At 37.2% G+C, this 26,282-nt stretch overlaps 1 protein-coding gene across 6 annotated transcripts in view; it reads left to right on the plus strand.

Moving 5' to 3' along the window:
* The window catches only part of LOC127805961 (uncharacterized), a 58,220-nt gene that overhangs the window by 17,725 nt on the left and 14,213 nt on the right, over nt 1-26,282 (plus strand). For 2 of the 6 annotated variants that reach the window (XM_052342822.1, XM_052342825.1), the window contains exon 4: nt 12,273-12,607. The exons of 3 other annotated variants lie outside the window; for them this stretch is intronic. The gene's annotated coding sequence lies outside the window, so the exon portion shown is untranslated. One more of the 6 variants, XM_052342826.1, reaches the window with a different exon arrangement.

Below are 26,282 nucleotides of genomic sequence, written 5' to 3' on the forward strand. Positions count from 1 at the left end.
AGGAAAAGATCAGAGTTCAACCCTAAAAACATTGTTTCAAAAGGAAACTAAACTTAAATTCTTGAAAATCATTTTTAAACAAGCCACCACGCTCCACGTCCATGTCTCGATCTCCTCATTCATACTCACCTGGGGGGGGGGGGGAACATAAGGGGTGAGATTATGCGAATCTCAGTAAGTACAAGAGAACCATCATATATATTTAAACAAGTTATGACATAACATAACATATCATATGGAGACACGAGAGGTTAGACCAACTACGGGGGCACAATCCCTCGTGCGTAGCGCTACCGAGCTCCAGTCCCGAAACTTGCATGAACATAACATAACATGAGGGACCACATAACATAAATTCATGGTCATGCTTAAACATCATAAATAGTTCATAGTGTACTTACCTTAACTTGGTTTGATGAGATTTGAATGTTGAAGGCTTCACCTTTACAAAAAGCTCGAAGCACTTCCGTTTAGCACGAATTTATCCCAACTTAGAATGAGGAAACCCTTGGCCATGAGCCCTATTTATAGGCTTGAAAACTTAGCCACCAAGTAAGTCACAATCATTTCAAATATTTTCTAAATCTTTCAAGATATTCCAATTATTTCAAATCTTCTAAAATATTCTCTAATCATTCCAAATCTTCTAAGATATTCTCTAATCATTACAAATCTTCTAAGATATTCTCTAATCATTCCAAATCTTCTTAGATTTTCTGCAATCATTCTTATCTAAATCAAATCTTATCCAAATAAGATCTTATCAAATCTTATCCAAATCAAATCAAATCTTATTCTTAAAGTCATCATGAGGCTTAATCTTTATCTCTAAAGTCATCATGAGCCTTCATCTTAATTCTAACGTCATCATGAGGTTTCATCCTTATCTCTAAAATCATTTATGAGGCTTTTCTTGAATCTCCAAAATGCCGTTAATAAAAAGGTTTCAAGAATTATACTTTGGCCCAAATTTTTCAGGTAATTGCACTTAGACCCTTTCCAACTTAGTCCCTAGGCCAATTTTTAATTGCATTTTAGTCCCCAAAAAAAGGACTAATTACGCTAATACCCCTAGTTTTTAGATAAATTACACTTTTACTCAAACTTCAATATTTATGATTTTGCCACTGGCTCAAAAACTGAACCTTTGTCTCAAGGCTTCTATAATCCCTTGAAAGGACATATTTCCTCAAGTATTAGAAGCTAAAAAAAATCCCGAGTATTACATTATATTTCAGTTTAAAAATCTTAGGCGTTACACCGACGCCTATGCCCGCAGACTCACCTAGATCACTCGACTGAGTCCAGTGCTACGCTCTTAAGCTAGACCCGATTCCTCAATCGATCTGGCGCCTAGGTCTCCCGGTAAAAACTCGGATGCTCGGGATGAATCCCGCGTTGGATCTTTAGCCCAATCTAGGTTCCCTATGGCAAACGAAGGCCCCTCCCGGAAACGTTCGTGAAGGCTCGACAATCCCTAATCTGGATAAAAGCCGAGAGCTCGATGAATGTTGCATGAGTCTCGCAATCATGTCAGGGCGCGAGGCCTATCCCGACTTTCTTGGGGCCAAAGAGCCTTGAAGAGAAGGTGTAGATAAGAATAGGCAAAAACTGAACTGTTGTGGCTTATAAATCAAAGCCTAAAGAGGTATGAAGGCAAGTCGCATGACCAACAAGAAAATGATGGAAACATAATAGAATTACGTAGTAATTCAAATAAGGCAATTACATGAGGCACGTTGAAACGACTGCCAAGAAACTACAATAGCCAAAGATGACAAAATAAAACCCAATAGCCAAAGAATTGCGTCAAAAATTCTAAGAAGAATGCTTTGAGATGAAACTAGCAAAATGATCGTTCCTTACAACCATTTATAAAAAAAAAATGTAAATTATAAAGTCTACACTACACTAATCTTCGGCTAAGGGATGATCCACGTGACCTGAACCCACACTAGAGAGCATATTCTAAGAAGCATCAGCGTTAAGGTCCATCTCTAGGCCCTTCTCGATCATCTGAGTGGTGCTAGATGTGCCGACACTTACTTCGCCCTCTTCGAGCTCATGAGCGTAAGAGCTCCACGGACATAACATTGTCAAAAGTTACATCAAGAAAAATTCCCGGGGAAGCAAGGTTCATGAGGAAATAAAGGTCATTCGGGAAGAGCCATTTTCGATTGTTGGTGCCCTATGTTTAGAAAATACTCTTCATTTTGTATCTAAAAAGAACAAAACAAAGAGTGAGGGACAATTGTGGTGCCCCAAAAAATTGAAAACGAAAAAGTCCAAGCATGGCGGGAAAGCCACATTCGGAAGCTGTTAAGGAAGGGCTTCGGAAGGGGCTTCGGAAGCTGCTGAGGAAGGAGCTTCGAAAGCTCCATTCGGAAGCCCCATTCGAAAGCGGCTGGGGAAGGTTCCTTCGGAAGGAGCCCTTCGGAAGGAATCCTTCGGAAGGGCCACGTGTGCTCCCTACTCGATCTCTATAAAAGGCCAAGTTCAACCCTTAGAAAAGGATCCGGACATCGGTATTTCTCTCCCATTTTCCTTTTGAAACTTAGTATTCTTGTCCATTCCTCGCTATTATTTTCCTTCCGTTACTGACTTGAGCATCGGAGGGCTTTCGTGGGAGGAATATCCCGCGAGCCTTCTAATCCTTGTTTGTCCACTACAGTTCCTTCCGAAGAACCAAATACCCTTCGGAAGGACACAAAACCCTTCGAAAGCTGCAGGGAAGACCTTCGGAAGCTGTCTACGGAAGTGAGCTTCGGAAGCTCCCCTGGACCTTCAGAAGTTGTCTACGAAAGCGCGCTTTGGAAGCTCCCTTGGACCTTCGGAAGCTGCTTACGGAAGCGAGCTTCGAAAGCCCTCCTGAACCCTTCGGAAGCTGCCCACGGAAGCGAGCTTCGGAAGCCCACTTGAACCCTTCGGATGCTGCCCACGGAAGCTACCTTTGGAAGCCCACATTGACCCTTCAGAAGGAAGGTTTCGGAAGCGTCCTTCGGAAGGAACCCTTCGGAAGCCACCCTTAGTTTTCCAGCCAAATCTTAGATCAAGTCCCAAGGCCGACAGCATCCACGTGTATCCCACTCCTAAAAATTCTAATTGTTGTATTTTGGCAACAACAGACATAAAATAAGTCAACTCGTTCGTATGATCGTGTTTTTATAGAATCGGACCCGATTCACGAGTTTACCAGTCCGGGTTTACGAGTTTACCATATATATGTATGTATGTGTACATTTTTATTTGTGATGTTGTTATCTACATGTACAAATAGATGCAGATTCAAAGAATTAATCTTAAATATGTCACAATCAGATCATGGATAGGTCTAATTTTATATTAAGATTGATGATTAGGAAGAAACAAATATACCTTTTTGGTATTGGTAACTTAATTAGTGCAATGACATATTGTAAAAGTTTAAAAATATTTGTTATTTTCATGACTTAGTATTTTTATTTATATTTAATAATATTTGTTGATAATGATAGTAATGTTTGTTGTTTGGAATTTTGATTATGGATGGATGAATAATGAATTGTTGATAAATGATGGATTTCATATTTAGAAATTTCATATTATTTAGTATTTTTGAAATTGATAGATGAAGTAATTTTGAAATAAGTACATATATTTCATTTATAATAAGAATTATGTCATTATAAATATATATTTACATAAATTAAATGATGTTTTTTATTATCCATAAAATCTTACGATTTTACAATCCGATTTTATGGACTCTCTTACGATCCCACTTAAAATCTCTAACAATCTTGGCATCCAAATCTCTTTCTTTGAAAAATAAACCCAAATCCTTTACCATAATCATCTTCTCCTATTGTTGTGCCATAGATTTTTCGAAAACATCCACTTGGGGTGTTTCTAATTAAAGTGGGTGTATTTTAAACGAGTAATTCCAAGTGAGTGTATTTTTTTTGAAGAATAAATCATGATTAAGTGGCAAATAACGCTTATAATGTAAATATTCATGATTTTGAGGGCAAAATGATCTAAGGGAAAATGTGGCACTATTCCCTATAAATTGCACAGTAAATGAATAGAAGGGGATCTTTTTGACACACTTTTCAAAGCATAAATTTGGTCATGAAGCATTTTGGAATTTTCCTTCTGAAGGATTTTCCTTCCGAAGGGCTTTGCAATTTCCTTCAGAAATGGTATGAAATCTTCTTCTCGAAACAACCATTTTTATTCCTTCTGAAGGTGTATTATTTTCCTTCCGAAGCAAGTATTTTTATTCCTTTCGAAGGGATATTATTTTCATTTCGAAGCAGTCATTTTTATTCCTTCTGAAATAGCGTTATTTTTCTTCTGAAATAGCATTTTTATTCCTTCCGAAGCGACCTAATTTTCTTCTTGAAGGAGCATTATTTCCATGATCTTTTTCCTTCCGTAGAGCTAGCCGTGAGTTGTTTCTATAGGAAATTATTGGGGTGCGCCACGTGGTAGGCGAGCATGTCTTACCGCGTCCTGCCACGTGGCACAACCTTCCTTTCCGTGAATTCTTTCTGAAGCAACATCTCCTTATCGCAGACACAATTTCCTTCCGAAGCTCGCACCTGCATGCTGCGCCTGACGCGCGCCCCATGTGGCCGTGCCTCTGTACGCCACGGGACCCCACAGGAAGCTGCCACACGGCAGCGCTGGAATCATAGAGTACATTTAAATTTTCTTTTTTCAGATTCATCCAACATCAATAAAATAGACATAGGCAAGCTATCAAATAATCCAAATCTCCGAATATATCACAAACAAAATGAAATGAAAATGATTCGTGAAAGAGAAACTGACCGCTGAAAGTGAAAGTTGAAACTAAGAAAAGCAGATTTGGATTCTTATGGAGAAGCAGATTTGCTTCAAGGATCGGACCGAATCTGAGGTAGCAAGCGGTCAAGCTGGAGCGACTGTTGACTGAGAGCGAGGTAGCGAGGAGCGAGCCACCGGTGACCGGCCACGAGGGCGAGCTACTGCCGATGCCGACGCCGACGCCGATCGAGCAGCAAGAGGCGAGAAAGCAAGGGAGAAGGGCGACGATCTGACGGAGCAGCGAAATGAGAGAGAGGCAGTGAGAGGCGAGAGTGAGGGCGAGCCACTGACTGATCGACGGCGAAGGCGAGGCGCAAGGATGAGGACGACGGAGGGACATACAGAGCGACTGAGCGAGAAAGGGCTGCGAAAGTGAGAGCGAGAGGGCGAGAAAGGCAGGGGCGAACGCGAAGCTTCGAAGGGGAGGGGGAAATCGTGGGCGATTGGGCCCTTACTAAAATGGGGGGTTCCAATTTATAGGCCCCCAAATACATTAATTTTCATGGGCCCTGAGGTAGCTGCCTCACGGGCCTCATGGAAGGTCTGGCCCTGCCCTTTTAGTTAGGCCACATGGCTTCCCTAAAGCCCTCCTTTAATTGATTAAACTACATGCGGAGGCCCCACACACTACATTGACTCTTAATCTTCAATGGAAAATAATCCATCGCGAAAATATTATGAAAATCTCTAAAATAGTAAACAACGCTAGGAAGCATCCTTTGACAACTTGGAACTGTATCGGGATTGGCCTCCTAGAGGCAAAAACCTGCTTCGACAGTTCGCTGTAAGACTCACCTTCTCCCGGAAGACTCCCTAGGTTGTTCGATCTTCCGGGAAGGATTCCTTTTACACTACAAAAAATTAACGTTGGAAAATTCCGTCGTTAAAACATAAAAATTCGTCGCTAAAAAATTTAGCGATGGATTTGGTAATGGGCACCTTTCAGTCGCTAAAAAAGGCGTCGCTGAAATTTAGCGACGGGAGTATTTTAACGACAGAATTAGCGACGGGGGTTGTACCCGTCACTAAATTAAAATTTTTTATTTAGTTTTTTTTTTTATTTTTTAGCACGGGGTTGACCCCGTCGCTAAATTTGAATTTTTTATTTATTTATTTTTTAATTTTTTAGCGACGGGGTTGACCTTGTCGCTAAATTTTAATTAATTAATTTTTTTCTTTTTTCTTTTTTATCTCGCTAAATTTTAATTAAATTATTTTTTTATTTTTTATTTTTTAGCAACGAGATTGACCCCTGCTAATTCCGTCACTAAATTCAACCCCAAAATTTAAAATTCAACACACACTAGGCTCCATCCACCCCTCATGTACGCCACGTGGCCGCTCCTTTACTCGCCACGTGGCATCGCTGGGATAATACTCCAAGCAATTATCTAATGCTCTCAACAAGATTCGAACCCTCAACCTCTTATGACTAAGTTTCACGTGCGAACCAGCCGATCTGAAAGCCTTCTTGTTCATTGATGTATATAAAATATATTTATAATATTTTTTTCAAATATTTTAGAATTATATTTATATACCAAAATTTCTCAAACTTATTTAATGATATTAATTTTAATATTTAATGTTAGTAAAGGGAAATGAATATTAATTTTAATTTTATTTCGTTATTAATTTAAATAAAACTTTATTAATTATTATATTAGCAGTGAAAAATTATGTTTTGATTTTGATTTTGATTTGAATTTTAATATATTTAAAAAATTATTAGTTTAATTTCTACTAATATTAATGTTAGTAAAAATTATTGTGATATGTTTAAATGTAAAATTTTTAATTTTTTATTTAATTTTTTTTTTTAGTGACGGGTTGACTCGTCGCTAAATTTTAATTCTTTATTTAATTGTTATTTTTATTTTTTATCGATGGGTTAGACTCTGTCGCTAAATTTTAACTCTTTATTTTTATTTTTTATTTTTTTTAGTGACAGGTTAACACCCGTCGCTAAATATTAATTAATTAATTTATTTATTTTTTATATTTTAGCGACGGAGTTGAGCCCGTCGCTAAATTAAAATTTTTTTATTTAATTTTTAGCAACGGGAAATACCCCGTTGCTAAATTTAAATTTTTTATTTTATTTATTTTTAATTTTTAGCGACGGGAGTGACCCGTTGCTAAATTTAAACTTTTTATTTAATTTTTTTTTATTATTTTTAGAGACGAGGGTGACCCCGTCATCTATGGGAAACTGACAAAAAGCTAAGTTTGGCAATGTGCACAGCCAGGTCTGTTAGTGCTAGAAGTCAGTTGGGTACAAGAAGAGACACTAGCCAACACACCCTATCTAGGAAGCTGGGGGGCTTGCGCATCAATGAGGTCTTCTAGTATGCTATCAGAGGTCGTATACGGGTTTCCACAAACCCTCAATAGCCCTAAAATGAGATCCTCATTAAATTGTTGCCAGTAGTTTTGCCCGCTAAATATGAGGGATTAAAGAAAAACTATGATACATTTAGGGCACAACACGATGCTTAACTTCCAAAAGAGTCCAACTTGCGTTGCTAATAAGAAGATCACGTCAACCTTCTCAGAATCCACACTGCTTAAATTAATCTATGAAGAGCCTCCGAGAAACATGACTCTAAGAAACATGAGCTGAAATCATTTAAGGGCTTTCTTATGAGCATATCGTCAAGGATAAGACAGTCATAAGATGATAGTGGACATGAAAAATGATCAACGACAAAGAATCTGTTAAAAATACAACCTGAAAGGGAAGTGAAATTTTGGTTTAATTCATCCATTTAAGATCATCCAAAACTATGGCATCGTGGTCAATCCAATAGAGGACCTTTAAAGGTCATAGAGAAAATTTTGGAATAAGGGAAGCATAGGTTGCTTACAAGGAAGTACGTACCAAGAAGGTCTTGATTTCTATCAATTTACCTAAGCAACCACTCCTACAAGGCTCTAAGCTTTTACTTTCGCCAACGCATCATAAGAAAATAAATCCCATAACGCCCAATTGAAGGTGGACAACGCAACCATGTGCCAGACATTACTCCTGATTTGGTTAGCTAGCCCTCATTGAAAATGCTCTAAAAAAAAAAAAGAGAGGATCCTATGTACCTGCTCAGTGTTTGACCAAGACTATGTGAATCATTAAGGGAAACCATGTACACAGCCGAAATAATCTCGTTTTTAGCTAAGATTCTCCCTAATGAATTTCATTGCCCGAGCCAACAAATATTTCGAGCAAATAGAGATTTTGAGTATTTTCAATCCCCTGAACACCTTGAGTATGAATAAGGAAAAAAGGACAAAAGATATATGAGGTACACCACGAAGTAAGGTGAAATCAAATTGGCCAAATGACTAGCTAAAAGAAATTGGACAGGTCTGAGTTTGACGAACTAAGGCCACGATTCAACAAATAGTGAAGGTAAAAGCTAACGTGTATGGAGCAACCGCTTCGACAAGATCATGGCGACAAAGGAAATTGAAACAAGGACAACTAGAGAAAAAATGATGCACAAACCACTCCTAAGGAAAATGTCAAAGGAACTACTTGGGAGTGAATCCATGCAATCTCGACAGACGAAAGCATGACAAAGGATTCCACAACAGATCTAAAATGGGCGATGTACTAACGCCGTATGATGGCCTATGATGATCTCCTCATTGTTCTTATTGTAATTTCCAAACATCTTGTAATGGCAATCTCTACTTGTACACCAATGCCCTTACACTACGTAGATGGAGATTTGGAGTCCTTTTAGTGAGAAAATAGAGAGACAGGGCACACCAGGTTAATCTCTCTCTCTCTCTTTGCTTTAAATAGCCACAAGGAAGAGGCCTTAATGTCATTCAAAAAATTCATAAACGTTTAGTTTGCACCACCAAACAAGGTCAACGACTGAGCAATTAAATTGAACCGTTGATTCGCTACATAGCACTGGATCTCTATATGTTGGGAAAGTTAAGGCTAAAGCCCGACTGATAGCGAGAAACACAACCAAGCTATAGATGAAAACCACTTGGCCTTAGTCATGGAAGAGAAGGCTACCCCAACGTCCAACCAGATTCACTCTAAAGGAATAAGGGTGATGTATTAACATCTCAGGATTACTCTCTCATCTTCATTGTAATCAAGGAAATTAGGACTCCCAAAATTCTACCGAGGAGGCGACATTTACAATAGGAATCATTCAGTTACACATAATACTGAGAGCGTTCCCAAGAGTAAAAACTCGGCAAGGTAACTTTATGGTGATTGAAACATGTTCTTTTGCCTAATGCAATCTTGAAGAGATCTTTTATTTTTGATAGAAAGACACAAGTTGAAATGGAAGTTGCGGATGTAGGCAAGACACACCGAACCGCTAAAACAAAATATTAGTATCGATACTCTCAAGTTGCGGATGTAGGCAAGATAAACCGAACCACCGAAACAAAATGTTGATATAGATGTTCTCAAGTCGCGGATGTAGGCAAGACACGTCGATCTGTCGAAACAAAATATTGATATAGATGTTCTTAAATTGCAGACGTAGGCAAGACATGCCAAACCACAGAAACAAAATATTGATATAGATATTCTCAAGTTATGGACGTAAGCAAGATACGATGAACCGCTGAAACAAAATATTGACATAGATATTCTCAAGTTGAGGATGTAGGCAAGACTCGCTAAACCACCGAAACAAAATGTTGATATAGATCTTCTCAAGTCGCGGATGTAGGCAAGACATGTCGAATCACTGAAACAAAATATTGATATCAATGTTCTCAAATCGCGGACGTAGGCAAGACACGCCGAACTGCCAAAATAAAATATTGATATAGACATTCTCAAGTTGTAGACATAGGTAGGGTATGTCGAATCGCTGAACCAAAATATTAATATGGATGTTCTCTTGTCATGGACGTAGGCCAAGCATGTTGAACCACAGAAATAAAATATTGACAAGCAATATTTTCTTGTCGCTAAAGTAGGCAAATTGAACGGCGTAAACAAAATCTAACAACATATGTTCACTTGTTGCTGATGTAGGTGAGACACGCTAAACCGCAAGAAAAAAGAAAGGTTGATACCAATACTCTCTTATTGTAAAGGCACATGCCATGGAGGCAGGTAGATCTGAACCATGCCAAACCATGTAAGCTACCTTGTGTACGGTATGTTTTGTATGTGTGTCATGAGATGTAATGTAGGAACCGTAGCTCGAGCACTACCCAAAAAGGAAATTGAGTCGCATAGCTCTCAAGCAATTTGGAAGGTAAAACCACACTACGATTTCACCTCCAAGTGTTGAGTCACCTAGTGGCAATCTGGTGTAAATGACCTCGGACTGAATTGGGATCATCGGATGTTTCGATGCCTATGCCCGCAGGCTCACTTGGATCCCTTGATTGAGTCTGGTGTTAAGCCCCTAAGGTAGACCCAATTCCTTGGTCGATTCGGTGCCTAGGCCTCTCGACAAACTTGGACGCCCGGAAGGAATCCCAAGCCAGACATTTAACCAAACCCAGATTCCCTAAGGTAGAGTAATCTTTGAAGGGAGCGATAGAGGATGAAACAACGACACAATAACCCAAAAAAATGATTTCACCCTAAAAAGGTTCAGTTGCCTAGTTGTAATTTGGTGCCTATGACCTCATATTAGCCTAGGATCACCGGATGTTCCGATGCCTATGCCCGCAGGCTCACCTGGATGCCTCGATTGAGTCCGATGCTAAGTGCCTAAGCTAAACCCGACTCCTTAGTCAATCTGGTGCCTAGGCCTCCCGGCAAACTCGAACACCCGGAAGGAATCTTGTGCCAGACCTTTAACCAAACCTAGATTATCTATGGTAGACAAACCTGAAAGGAGAAGATGAGTACAACTAAAAAGTACCCCACTCAAAAACTACACACCTACCCATAGTTCGTCTCACGAGAATTTGGTGATAAGGCATTCCCCCAAATTTAACCACCTAGAGAGCTCGATGCCGTGGCATGAGCCTTATTGTAATACCCTGGAACTTGATTTTAAGCTTGGATGTTGTAATGGAAATTATAGTAGCAAAATGAATGGTATTTTGATTCAGGGCATTAACGTAATAAAGGGAATGATTGCAATGATGATTCCTTACCCTAGAAGACATGACTTGGAGAGATAGGATTAAATTTGAAACTTCACCTTAAAGTCTTATGGAAGAATGATTAATCTTACACTAAAAGTCTTAAGGTGGGTTAGCTTGGAAGTTGTAATAATGAATTTACACCAAAAGTCTTAAGGAGGCTTAGCTTGGAAGTTGTAATAATGAATGTTACCCAAAAGTCTTAAGGTGGATTAGCTTGGAAGAATAAGGTTAGCTTGGAAAGGAAGAGATAAGGGCCATGATGGGTTCTTACCCTAGAAGCCATGTGAAGATAAGATTTGGTAGGTTTGGGATTGGAAGAAAGGAGAAGCTTGAATAGGAAGATAAAAATCAAGGGAAATATTTAAAGATTGTAATGATTGCTAGGGTAAAAAATGAGGTAACTTAGGGGCTAAGAGATATCTTGAAGATTTGGGATTTGAGAGGCTATATAAAGGGGATGAGGAGAGGCTATGTGAAGCTAAAGTGTAAGAAAGAAAACAAGTGTAAGAAATCCAAAGAAAAAGCAAAGAAGGAAAGATAGAGATACCTGGTTGGAAAGCAGAAAAAATAGAAAGAAAATCAAAGAGGTAAGTCAAATTTCTTTTCATGGAGTCATAGAGCATGAAAAGAGGAGTCCGTAGGTTCAAACGGAGAGTGAATCGGAGCAAAAATGAGCAAGCTATAGCATTTTTAATTTTAGGTTGTAGAATCCGTAACAAGGGAGGAGGTGGCGCGTGGCCAACTTTCCGGGGGCGCGTGAGGGCGCGTCTAGCCTCTGTTTGGCTGAAATTTTCACCGTTGTTCTCCTATTTTAATTACCTACAACCCGATGTAAAAATATTTAAGTTTTGGTTTACTAAAATTCGTGATTTCCGCAGAAACAACCCCTAGTGCTCGAAACTAGGCTGTAAACAGTGCTATCGAAGGGAAAACGATCAAGGTGAGTAGTTCTTGTGCGTGCTCCCTCTTGATCATTCTTGGTTTCATTTGTGAGTGGTTCTTGTGCGTGTTTCCTCTTGATCATTCTTGGTTTCATTTGTGAGTGGTTCTTATGCATGCTCCTTGATTCCTATATGATCACTCTTGGTTTCCACTTGTGGATGGTTGTTGCTTACATCTCATGTTTCCTTACTTTCGAGCATATCTTTCCTATTTTGCTTGCATCACGGATTTTGTTGTTGTGGTTCGTCGACGAGATTAAACATGACTACTCTTGCACGTAGCTTGTGGTTTGCATATCATATTTTCCTTGGTTTGTGCACCGTGCCTACAGGTGAGGCCGTGCCTACTTAATATTCCTTAGTTTGTACATATTACTTCTGCTTTGTCTTTAACATGTTATTTGGTGATAGTTGCTATTGGTGGATCGAGAACTTGTATATGATGGTTGGCCGCTTGTTGGAGAAGTGTCACGATGATCGAGGAGGGGGAAATCCCGTGCCTATAGGTGGGGCTGTGCCTAGAGGTGAGGCATGAGGGGTTGGACCACGATCACGTCCCTACAGGTAGGGCTTAGCCTACAGGCGGGGCTAAGACGTTTCACACAAGTGCCGGCAAAGATAATGGTGACTTGGGGAGACTTCCTGTTATATTACATTTTGCTCTTGCATGCACTGTTTCTTTCTTTCTTATCACTCACTTAGATGTAATAATCTAACTCAAGTGTTTCATACCCCTGGGACATTCAACGTCCCAGGTATCTCAGTGTGTTAGGTACCTAGAGATAAGCACGAGAAAAGGGCTATGAGGAGGCTGAAGTTTAGTTTAACTTCTTGTTACTCATGTACTATGGATCTTATATAATCTTTGGGTTTGTTTTGAGAGTTGTGTATTGCAGTTGTATAAACAAGGGTTACATAAGGTTTGGATTTACTTATTATGCTGGTAAAGTTGTAAGTTGTGATTGCTATGTACTGTGATTGTGGTAAGAGATATTTGATGTTTTTTGAAGTCATGCATTACGGTGCACTCATATTAGAGGTTTTATTATTGAAAATCCTTTTTATCTAGCTTTAGCTAGCTATCAGGTTTGATCCTTCGCTTCCGTTGGTAAGGATTTTCATAACGCCCGTAGGTGATATCTTCTTATATTTCACGTTGTTTTGTATTTGGAAAAGTGGGGCGTTACACTTATGATCAAATTTAGGAGATGATGTTCGTCATAGACTCTCTGTGATAAATGGGCCCCAAGTATGGGTCGTATGAAGGGAAGATGCTAAACTGCAAAGACAGTCGAAGAAAAGTCTAAGCCAGGAGTAACCCAGATCCTCAATAAGAACATGGATATTGTTGCCCGACAACCTACTCTACCAAGATCGTGCAGTGGTTAATCTGGATGGAAAGGTAATGAATGTAACGTGCCCCAAACGACTAAACAAGTGCCAAAGAAGTCACACAGTGGTAACTCATCCATAACAAAATGTCAGATGTCAAATGTCAAATGTTCCTTTAAAAACCAGTGCTTGATGCTCTTGGAATGAAAATGATTTGCTTGACTCTGGGGGGCTAGGCCCATGCTCTAACCTTATGTTGGACTCCTCCTAGCTATGGCTTTACCACGGGTGACCTGGTGTGAGCAAACTTCCCCTAGAAACCATTCGACAATTAGAATGGGAGCGTACCCAACCTAAAGACCAGTTTATCATAACGGTTTGGCTCTAAGGGTCCCACATGCTTAAAACCCACCAAGATGGTTAGGCTATAGATGACCATACCATGATCCCCCATGATAGCCTGGCGAAAGGCTGAGAAACAGCATAAGTTGTTAGTTATCGCAATCCTAGAACCCGAACTAGTGGTGTTTGATTTGAGGTACACAAGAAGCTCTTTTTTACTTGCTTTATCATCCATGGTTTTTTTATCTTTTAAGCTTGTATATGTCAAATTACATTGCTTGCTTGAGTTTAGAATTTTAGGCACTAACTTTATGATTGAGAAACCAGATGCTGGACAATGGGGCAAGAAAAACCTTTAGCAAGTGAATGACATAATACTCTCGCAAAGATTAAGGTATTGCGCCAACCAATCTAGTCTTTCCATGTTTAATCTCTTAACTAACATGGTCGGCAGATCTAAGGGAACGTGTGAGAGCATTACTAGGTACCATTACTTATTATAATTGTTTTTATGCCTGGTACATGCATCCCTACTCGTTCACAAGTGTGTAACGTGAAACACACAAATTGGCAACATATTTTGTAAGAAAACCAAAAATATCATAGACATAAGAAAAATTATATTGCTCATTTCGCCAATAAGGCTTATACTTCCATTTATCATGCTTTAAAGGCATGCCATTATCTTTCCCTAAACGGATCATCCTTTAGGATACCTCGAGCTATGCCTCAAAATCTTTCGCTACCTACTTGACATGTTGAGTTTTGCCTTCGTATAGTTGCTCGTCCTAACTTTAGTAAATGATCTCATTTTGTGTTAGCGCGAGACCATGAATCCTCGAAAAATAAGTATGTCCATTAAGGCAGGTGGATGCGCGAGAATTAATATACTCTTCCGTTCAACTTAAAGTTAAAGTAAAGAGTGGGGGGCTATTGTTGTGCGATAGCTTTTTTGAAAAACATCCACTTGGGGTGTTTCTAATTAACGTGGGCGTATTTTTTTACGAGTAATTCCAAGTGAGAGTATTTTTTTCAAAGAATAAATCATGATTAAGTGGCAAATAATGTTTATAATGTAAATATTCATGATTTTGAGGGTAAAATGGTCTAAGGCAAAATGTGGCACTATTTCCTATAAATTGCACAGTAAATAAATAGTAAGGAGATCTTTTTGAAACACTTTTCAATGCATAAATTTCCTCATGAAGCATTGTGAAATTTTTCTTTCGAAGGACTTTGTAATTTCCTTTCGAAGTGGTATGAAATCTTTTTCTTGAAACAAGCATTTTTATTGCTTCCGAAGCAAGCATTTTTATTCCTTTCAAAAGGATATTATTTTCGTTCTGAAATAGCATTATTTTCGTTCCGAAATAGCATTTTTATTCCTTCCGAAGAGACCTAATTTTCTTCCCCAAAAAGCATTGTTTCCGTGATCTTTTTCCTTCCGCAGAGCTAGCCGTGAGTTGTTTTTATAGGAAACTATCAGAGTGCACCACGTGGTAGGTGAGCATGTCTTATCGCGTGCTGCCACGTGGCATAACCTTCCTTTCCGTGAATTCTTTTCGAAGCAGCATCTCCTTCTCGCAGACACAATTTCCTCCCGAAGCTCGCACCTGCATGCTACCCTTGACGCGCTCGCCACGCAGCAACATTGGAAAATAAAATTCCAACGCTGTCTACCCTGGGTCTCGATCCCACGTCCGCCAAGCTGCCAGGTTCCTTGCGCGCCCGCGAGTGCCACACGATCTGCTAGCTCCATCATTTCATGTTGTACATATTTTAATTATAAGGTAATCTACACTATTTTCATAAATTACGCTTGTGCCCCAAATTGTTCCCAAGCTTATTTAATGCCCTTGCAAGGATGTGAACCCACGTAAACCCTTTTAGTTAAGCCACGTGGCTTACCTAAAGCCCTCCTTTAATCGATTAAACTACACGCGGAGGCCCCACACACTACATTGACTCTTAATCCTCAATAAGAAATAATCTATCGTGGAAATATTATGAAAATCTCTAAAAGAGTAAACAACGTTTGGAAGCATTCCTTGACAACTCGAAACTCTATCCGGATAGGCCCCTTAGAGGCCAAGAACCTACTTTGGCAGTTCGCTGTAAGGCCAACCTTCTCCCAGAGGACTCCCTAGGTTGTCCAGTCCTTCGGGAAGGATTCCTCTTAAACCCATCCGAGTGCTCCTAACATGCAGGTTCACCCTTGACACCTGTTAAAAGTATTATGACTAAATCTTCTCTTGTCGGAAAAGGTACATCTTTATATTCATTAATGGCATCCTTTATTTATTGCACTACTTTCCTTCACATACTGATTTAAGCATCGGAGGGCATACGTAGGTAAGGAATCCCCACGTGCCTTCTAACTTGTTCATGTGAGTACAACTATGTCCCAACAGACCGAAAGTTACTTCTAGATGGATCAACCCGCCAACGAAAATGCCCTCGAGGGCTTATTTGAGACCCCAGCTAGATAATCGAAAATTGGAGCTACCCAACGTACATTTCCACAAACAGACACCTGTCAGTTGTCCTTCTCGTCCTACCACGACTCTAGCATTCTCGCTTCACAAATTTTAATTGTATATTTTGGCAACAACATCTATAAAGTGTCTTGTAGCATGCTCAATTGCTCTTAATGTTGGAGTACAAGTATCAATCCTTTCCTCAAACTCACAATCTTATTATGTGTAATTGTGTTGATACTAAATGGTGATAGTTGAAAAAAAATAATAATATTATCATCAAGACACTACTGAAGACTTACAAGGTCAAGCAATACGAAAATATAGATTTTGTTACAAACCAAACATTACTTTATTTAACTAAACAAGATTGCTTAGGTATTATGGACTCTCACATACACAAACTTTGGTATGAAGTAAATACAATTAGATATTAGGAAACACTATTCACAAATATCTAATAACTTTTCAAAACCATATATGACTCCTTACTTTACATTCAATGCATCTAAAGTCACACGAGTTTAACCTTTTGAACTCACAGTTAAATTTAATTTTTCAACATTTCCCCTTAAACTAAACCTTAATTATGACCTACGGAAATCAGCAATCACCAATGCTCCATTTATTCTTTTAAGTTGAAATAGTGACATTATGAGAGCTCGATCCTTCAATATTGTTCATCTTTACCATTTCCTTTAACACATTTAGCTTTTGAGATAATTCTTCACTTTACTCATATGTTCAGTGCAGTTTGCATCTCTTCCCACTCATACTTTTGCTTAACAAAGACTTGTTAGTTGACAACTTCAATCTCCATCTTATACTATTGGCTTAGCTTTTGAATGACACATAAGAGTTGTATTTTTGTTTTGCACTTGTCTTTGTGTGCGCTTTGAAGCTACCTTGCAGTGCCTTTTTAAATCCATTATGACAATAAATAATATGCAACAAACTCAATTTCATGATCCAGACCAAGCTTTTCACAAGTATAGAGAATAATGAATAACAAAACATTTTCGAGCAAGTCCTTGAGTATCAACTTGAATGAGATTGTAATGAGTTTCACTTTCCATCTTTACTAGCATAAATACTTAGTTGTTTTGATTAATTTTTGAGATTAAAAACACTTGAAAAAGGGACCAAGTCAATAATGTACTTAAAATTGTAATAGACTTTGATTGACTAAAGTGGTGACTTTGGTCGATTAAACTTAGTTTGAAAATAGACATGGTGCATTATGGAACGTTTCATATCGACTAGGAGATAAACTTCAATCGGCCAAACTTAAAAAATGAAAATGATGAGAGCATATTGGCTCACTTTGGTTAATCTCAAGGTGAACTTTGGTTAATGAAACTTCGTAGTTAATTTTGAGTATACATTTTATGAGATCTGGTTGATTAGGATACATGAAACTTCGTAGTTGATTTTGAGTATACATTTTATGAGATTTGGTTGATTATGATACATGAAACTTCATAGTTGATTTTGAGTATACATTTTATGAGATTTGGTTGATTATGATACATGAAACTTCGTAGTTAATTTTGAGTATACATTTAATGAGATTTGGTTGATTAGGATACTACCTGTTGTGAACCAAGCTTGACAAAAGATAGACACATGATATTTTGCCAAACTTTGATCAACTATAACACTTTCACTTGTTACCAAACTTTCTTAGAATTTTTTTTTCTTGAAATATGTCCAATTTTAAGATTTTCCAATGAATAAGTTGTAAGTATGTTTAATCAAAAGATATTGATTCATAAAAAAAAATGTTTGTGCCCAAAGGAAAAAATCATTTATTATTTTTACAAAATAAATGTTGTTTTCACTACATCAAAACAATGATTGTAGCATTGAGATTAGCAAAAGGCATTATTTTTTTTTCCTTATTAGAGGCATACTATTTGCATCTAAAACATCGTTACTTGTGACACTTAAGTATTTTTTCTTTTATAACAAAATTTTTTGAGACAATTTTCTAGAGACACATTTCAATTTGCATTATGCAGTGTGTTTTTAAAGTCATTAAAGTTTTTTAGCTTTTAAAAATTTAGATTAAAGACATATTAGAAAATGACTCTATTATCTACCTCTAAATTAAAACTTAATTATTTAGACACTTATTTTTTGCCTTTGTAACAATTTTTTCTAGAGACTTTGAAAATTTTGCCTCTAACATACCCTTTTTATATGTCTCTACAACATATCCATTAGAGAGACGCAAGTAAATTTCCTATATAATAATTTTGTAGAGTATTAAAATTTTTGTTATCTAATATGCTTTTGTTATTTGCCTCGGCAATATATTAGAGGCTCTTAATATTTTTACTTCCTTTATAACAAATTTTTTAGAGATATTAAAATTTTTCCTTAATATGTTTTTATTCTCTGCTTTTAAAACACATACTTTAAAGGGAGTTAATTTTATTTGCATTTGTTTTTATCTCTAATTGCTCTTTGAAAGATATCAATACACTTTTCTGTATACTTTCATAAGTTTGTATATATATTAGATTAAAAGCATAATATTTAATAAAAACTTGAAAATATTTAGCTATTAATATGTGTAATAATGGAAAAGTTTGTTAGTTGCCTCGACAACTAATTTCTTGTAACCTAAGTGTTAAGTGCACTAAAATGATGAAGTCTTAACATTAATTATTTTAAAGGTAAATTATAAAATGCCTTTAACTATTTTTAAACACAAATGACTTTTTCCTCTATTATTGTCGGAATACAACAATTAACATTTGTTTGTTTTAGGGAAATTCAATGAGTAGTTAGCAGGGTTTGGGAAGAAACATGACCTCGTGCTGGGGTAACTACAACATAGGAGAAGGTGGATGGTCATTCAAGGCAAGCTCAATCCATTGTCTAGGAGAGTTAGTGCGGAACTGGAGGAGAAGGGAAAGCCATGACAGCTTAAGTAGAATCTTTGTTGTTTGGGAGAGTCGATATATCCCTTCAGAATGGTCTACAAGATAGGAACATGTTTGAAGTCACGCAAGGCTTTCTCTTACATGGGCCTTTTGATGCTTAAGTCAGATATTGTCATGGTGAAGTCTAGAATACATCATGTAGTGAAATGTCATGCTTAATATGTAGGGGGAAGTAATTCTCCAAAAGATATGGTGTTGTCAAGTGTTTGGGATGCAAGAGATTGCCTAGAGTGAAAGAATAGTGGAGAGAGAGAGTCTAAATGGTCAAAAAAGGGGTCTCGAAAGGATCTCTCTGAAAAGATCCATATACAAGAGGGATTGAGGGCTGTTAATAATCATCGACCGTGATTGGGACACGTGTGGGAAAAAGAGCTTCAAGTAAGTGGGCCACATTGTGTAGGACAATGTGGGGCAGAATTTTGTTGAAGAAGGGTCTCCCTAGGTTCCTTTCGCCAGCGAGGCTCAATCAAATGGACTGTTGGCATACAAAATATAGCTCTTGGAAACTAGTCCTAGGAATTTGTCGTGTGGTCCTCTGGGAGAATTGCTTCTCTCGAGAATGTTGTCTTTTATGGGAAAACTACCCCTGGAGAAAGGGCTACTACAATGACACCATACTCTTTGCTTTAATTCAAAGTTGAAGGGAAGAGTATATTAAATTTACGGAGTTATTTCAAAAGTGGCAAGGCTTTCTCTAGATATGGGCCTTAGTTGAAGGGAGACAAATTGTCGGTCCAAGAAAGGAATGGTCACCTAGTAGAAAAGCATGCCTAAGGTAATTGGGAGAGGCATGTGAGCAATGATTACACATATATTCGCCTTTTGGGTTTTGGGGCCTATAAATAATGAGTGGTCCCTTCATTGGTTCACACTTTCCACTTATGCCTTGTCAAAACTCTTATGCATCAAACTCATCCTGAAGAGGCGGAGTGTTACACATAATTCATATGGAGTAGTTGTGACAAATTTTGTAGATACTTAGTTAAGTATGTAGACTACAATTATCAACACATCACCCCAATATAGATATTGGGAGTTTTGGTTTGCACCATAATTGAACTAACCATATTGAGGTCCTATTCCTTTCTTCTATTACACTATTTTGTTGTGAAGTTCTCAACATAGTTAGTTACCTTACTATTCCTTTTTTTATCACAAATATCTTTAAACTAATGTAATACATATATGAGTCCACACTCAGTTCAAAAAGTTTTTACTCTCAAGTTCAATAGATTCTCAATCAAACTTAAAAATCATCTAAAATAATCCAATGCTTTAAAATTTTGGGAGGTTAAGTAAACTATTTCATAATACATATAATCATCGATAAAAGTGATGAAATATGAACTACAATTTCATACCTTAACATTCATAGGTCCAAAAAGGTCAAAATGGATTAGCCTTAAAAGGTTGGATGCTCTTTGTGCCTTTCCAAAGGGCTTCTAGATTGACTTACCCATTATACAAGGTTCACAAGTGGACAATTCCACTTTAGTGAGTGGGCCTAATAGACCTTCTCTAACTAGCCTTTTCACACAATCTTACCCAATGTAGCATGTCATTTGATACTTTCATTCACAATATCATCTTGCAAAGTCAAATAAGAAACATTATAATTAGAATTAAAATAAGCATCCTCAACATTTAACATAATCGAACCATCAAAAATAAAACAATGCTCATAAAAATATATCTAATGAAAATTTTAATGGAATCCCAAGATAAGCTAAATCTATAGCCTAATTTAAGCGAAACAACTATTGGAATAAAATTTTGCCTAATTCCTAGAGAATAAAGAATGTTATAAAGAATTAATGTGTGCCATCTCACAATTTTAGATAGTAGGCAACAATTCATTGAACCCTTTTGTTGGGGTTGCCCCATGTATATTCTTTATCTTCCACATACCTTCCATGATCTCTCACTCTGTGGCTTGTTACTCCTCTCTCTACAATCCAACCATAGAAAGAATGAGCCACAAACACATTTATATAAACAAAAATAGATGCACAAGTTAGGGTCAAGGCATTTATTTTCTTTCTTTGGCTTAGCACAATCACGAGTGAAGTATCCCTGCTTGCCTTAATTTTAGCAAGCATTCCTTACTTTCCTTTTGCCTCCACCATGCTTTCCTTTACAGTGCTTCGTGGGCTTGAGCTTCTTGGGACCAAGTCCTTCATCTTGTCTTTGAGTGCCTTTTTTCCCAAGTTGTTTTTGCTTAGACCCAAATGCTTTATGTAATTTTGACTTTGTGAGAAAAGTGTGATCACTTTTTGCTTCTAAGCTCTTAGCTTCAAGCTTATGGTGCTGAGATGCATCTTCAAAAGTTTTAATGTGCTCGTCATGCGTTAATATGATTATATGAGCTCTATTTGGTTTGAATAGCTGGGACATTGAATGACAACTAGGACCAACTGCTCATCAATAAGGTTGTTTCTAGCAACCTTTAGACCACGAATCCCATTTGACATCATATTTAGATGCTCATGCATTGTCACACCTACTGGCATCTTGTACTTGTCAAATTTGAGAGTTAAACCCCCCACAATCTCGTGGCGTTAATTCCACCATATTTTAGTTTAAAAGTAATCCACATGTCTTTTATTATTTTATATTCTTCAAATTCTCCAATCAGATCATTATGCATGTTGTTTAACATTGTAAAGTACATGCATTGATCATTCTTATACCAAACTTGGTAAGTTAGAGAGTTTTATTTGATATGTTGGAGATTGTTTATCTAACTCAGGCATACTATTTGTCAGAGTTTGTAGAACATCTTATATTTTTTAACAAGTACTGAATTTTTCGATGCCATATGTTATAATTGTCTGCATTTAGTTTCTCTCCCTTGTTAAGATTGACAATAACATTTATTGAAGTCATAACTACAAGAGAGAGTCTCACAAAAAATAATTTTGTGATTAAATCACATACACAATTAATTACAACAATTAACATAAATTAAGAAAAATAAAATTCATTATATGTTTGAAGATCAAAATTGGACAATTATAGAGTATTATCTATTAAGATACAATTTAAACAATTCAGTATATAATTATACTCAAGAGGATTAAAATTTGAAGTGTACATACACCATAGTAAGTCTCTCTAAATTCAACAATTTTATTTCAAAATTTTGTAACATTTACAATAAGTACTTATATTAATCTCAGCACATTTACCTTATAACATATCAAGATAGCATTATAATTTTCATATATTTTATTTCTTTATTTTTTCAGCTCCTTAAATAAAATGGGTCTTTATATTTTGTCTTTATTTTATTTTATTTAATGGGTTTGACCACGAAAAATAATCCAGCCCAACTGATTTGTATTTTTCAACTTTAGTCCTTAAAAAATTTGGCCCATAAAGAAAAGGAACCACTCAAAAATGGGTGTTGAGTTTTAACTCAACCTAGTTGCGAAGAACAACCCCCCAAAAAGGGCTTGGCTGTGGGTCAAAATTAAAAATGAAAACCCAAAATTGGGCTCGGTTTTAACCCAGCCCATCTCGGAAAAATCGGTCCAAAAGAAAAAAAGGGCCAACCTAGAAGAGGAACCCGCACCCCTTCTTCTTATTATTCTTTTTCTTCCATCTACTATAGAGACTGTAACCGCTGCCACTCGCGCCATATATGATTCCGTTCGAGGGCGACCACCATCGCTGTCGATCCGTCTCTGGTTTCGGTGGTTGACTCCGCTGCTATCTCTTCCTATTGCTGTCTAGCGAAAGGAACGGAGAAGATGAATGTCTCGTATCACCTCCACCGTTGCCACTTCCCATCGCCGTCATGCGTCAGGAACGGTGAAGACTAAGGGTCTCCTTCCTCCAACGTCGCCTCCGCCATCGCCTTGTCCCGTCGCAGTTGCCCAGTCAGTCCATCTCTACCTCGTGTTCCCATCATCGTCGCTCGCTTCAGCATCAACTGTGTAACGCCCTGCTTTCCCGGGCGTGTTATAAATTGGGATAATTCCGGGACAATAAATTTTTCCTTTCAAGCACTAAACCTAAATCACATCATTCCTCGAATCCGTCCCAGAATTCCCATACATTAATCTCAAAAGAGAATCACTTACACATCAAATGTGGAAGCAATGATCGAAACCTGATATCTTAACATTAATCATAAATAAATTCTTACATCTTCAAAATTCCTCAAAACGTTCAAAATCTAAAGTAGCAGAACTTAAATACAGGGGCTATGTTACATACATTTCATTTCTCATGCACTCTGCTAGGTGCCATTTCATGTCTCATTTATCATTGAATCTGCTATAATCTCCACTTGGAATGTTTGAATATTCCAGGGGCAAAGCTCAAGTTAGATGATGAATCATCTAAGTAAGGGTACATAATGCTATATCATTTGTGTATGCAATGTCTTTCCTCGTAGGTGTCAACTACACCCCTCATGCTACCTACCATTTTTGCAGTCCCCTCTTTCGAAGCCGAGGTGTATGGATGCACCCTTGGTAAAGTAGCGGTGCCAGTTCGTACTCCGTACGGCCTCAAATGCAAGTGATCAATGATATCAACGTATATTTATGCATTTCATAGTCATGTCATGTATGCAGTCTATGTGATGGATACATATCAGGGCATGTCAATATGATGAAAACATTTTTGAGGAACATAAATCACTTATAACCCAACCATTTTCCATAAAGCTAACTTTAATTGGGGGAGTATCACTTACCTTCTCAAGCTTATCGGGCTACCTAGATATTCGTGTCTTGCCTAGATTTACGTGCTAACCTCAAAATTTGCACGAGTCTCTTCAACTTCAGCCTCAAGGTATCCCAATCACCATAATTATTTAAATAAGCATTAAAACCTATTTTTCCATAATTTCTGGCATTTTCTATAATTTTCTCTCTATTTCTTCTTATTTTTCCTCAATAAATCCAGATTAAATATTTCTAAAATATTTTCTCAAATATTCTTCTACGACAATTCATAATATTCTTGCGTGTAAATCCTTGTAACATTTGCAGGAAATGGCATGAAGTATGGAGATGGCTGTCTGCCATCACTCACGTGCACACACAGCACGTCTGCATACATATATATAGTTATATATTGTATTATATAAATTAAAAAATTATATATTTAAATCTCATTTTTAATCCTAAATTTATTAGAATAATTCTCTAATTGTAATAATATCAACAAACACTGAGTTAATTGGCATTACGATACCGAAAATACAAAATTAATAACTTTAAAGTTACTCGATTTGGACGATTTCGCCCCAGTGTCCTTACTGGACAGTTGTTTCATCCTGAAATTACTGAAGGGTTGCTTATTACACAAAATCGGAGCCCCCTAGGGTTCCATTGATTTTTTGGGAGTCTCTTACAACGATTCGGTTTTACAGCCTAATTAGCAGCTGTATTTTAGCTGTACCAAAAACTGTTCCCGATTCGATTTCTTTTGATACCATAAATCCTATCTCAAAACGCTCATCGAGACCATGTAATTTTCTTTAGACAATTTCACTCCGAGGCATTCCCTGCAATCGATTCGGTACTTATAACTACTGTTAAGCCAATTTTTCGATATTCTAAATTTATTAAAATTACGTGGTAACCTTATCTAAACACGGGGTATTACATTCTCCTCTCTTTACAAAAATTTCATCCTCGAAATTTACCACATTCTATACCTCAAAATTAAAACTCTTGGGCTAACCACACTTATCAATTCTTAGACAAGTACACTTGTCAACCATGCATACCTTTCAAATCACAACTACATAACTTGGTTCCTGGGCCATGAGCCTTAACCTAAACTCCCATCCAAGCCGGTACCCACATCATTATAATGAGCCCACAGCTCTCATATAATTTTCAATTTGCTTTTCACTAAGTCATCTAATCGATATCCTTATTCTTGTCACTTCTCTATTACCGATTTTTCACGGCGTCAATTCTCTTGAACTAATCAATCATTCTTTGATAATCTTCAAACCTTAGCACAACAGTCCCTGATCTCGATACATCTTGACTTTTATCGAATCGATCCTCAAAGAAATATATATATATATATTTTTTTATGTCATCAAACTATTTCACGTACCCTTGGATCTAATAACATCAAAAATATACGTCATCACATATCCTCGAAACTAGCTATGCCTTACCTTAGGTTATCACAAACTTAATCATTGCTTGAGCCAACCTATTCGAGGTTACTTATAAACTGTTGTTTCCTTATTCTCGTAGGTATTCATCACCTGATATAACCGCATGTTTCTGCCAATTGACCACAATCATCTTCTAGTCATGTCATGTAACTATTTTCTCCAGAAATCTTTATTCTATCTATCTCCAAAACTTTCTTCCGTAACTTCACTTTTAATATCGATTGAAATCTTACATTGTCTTCCAAATCTAATAGTACTAATATTTATACTCATAACTCAATAAGTCTTCGCACTCTTCAAAGTGATCCTCAAATAACTTTTTATATCATCAAATCAACCATTTGATCCTCTTTCTTTTTTTTTTTTTTTTTTCGGAGTATCTTACTCAAGTTACCGATCTTTGCTCGGATTAACTTTTTCCAAAACTTTTGATTTGTCTCCTGAAATCTATTAGGACATTCGACTTTTCGGAACTTCATAAGTTTATGGTGCTTTACGACAACCAACTTGATCTTACGTTCTTGACACAGAGCCTCATCATTTCTTTCTTGATTCGCTCATGACCTAGCAAGCTAAACTCAACATCTATCGTGATGTTCCCTAACATAATCCTCAATATTCCTCATGCATCTCCCTATTCGAGGAGTACACCAATATCCTCAATAGACACAATTACCACGTGACTTCAATGCAGATGGTACTTTGGTCAAATCATCAAATCATGATTCCATTGCCAATTTTTGGAATGTCTCATCCCTCGATCGCACATCAATCACAATTAGCCCAGCATCTTACAACTGTTTATAATTCATCAAATTTGAGGTAAAGATATCAACTTTTAATTATCACCTCTTTCAAATCTCGATAATTTACATCCTCAATCAAGCTACTTATAACTAAGCATCTAATAACCTCAAGCTATTTATTGGCAATTTCATCATTAAGAAATTACGTCATCAATCAAGCTACTTATAACTAAGCATCTAATAACCTCAAGCTATTTATTGGCAATTTCATCATTAAGAAATAATCCTATTAAATCTTCCGAGAATACCTCATGGTATTTTCCATTTTTCTTATGGCTTTTCACTAACAACAAGTGCTTGTACAATAGATCAATAGGCTCCTTGTAATCATAACTTGCTAACATCACTTTAATGATTAT

This window comes from Diospyros lotus, chromosome 7, assembly GCF_014633365.1.
Source record: "Diospyros lotus cultivar Yz01 chromosome 7, ASM1463336v1, whole genome shotgun sequence".
Taxonomy (NCBI): Eukaryota; Viridiplantae; Streptophyta; class Magnoliopsida; order Ericales; family Ebenaceae; genus Diospyros; species Diospyros lotus.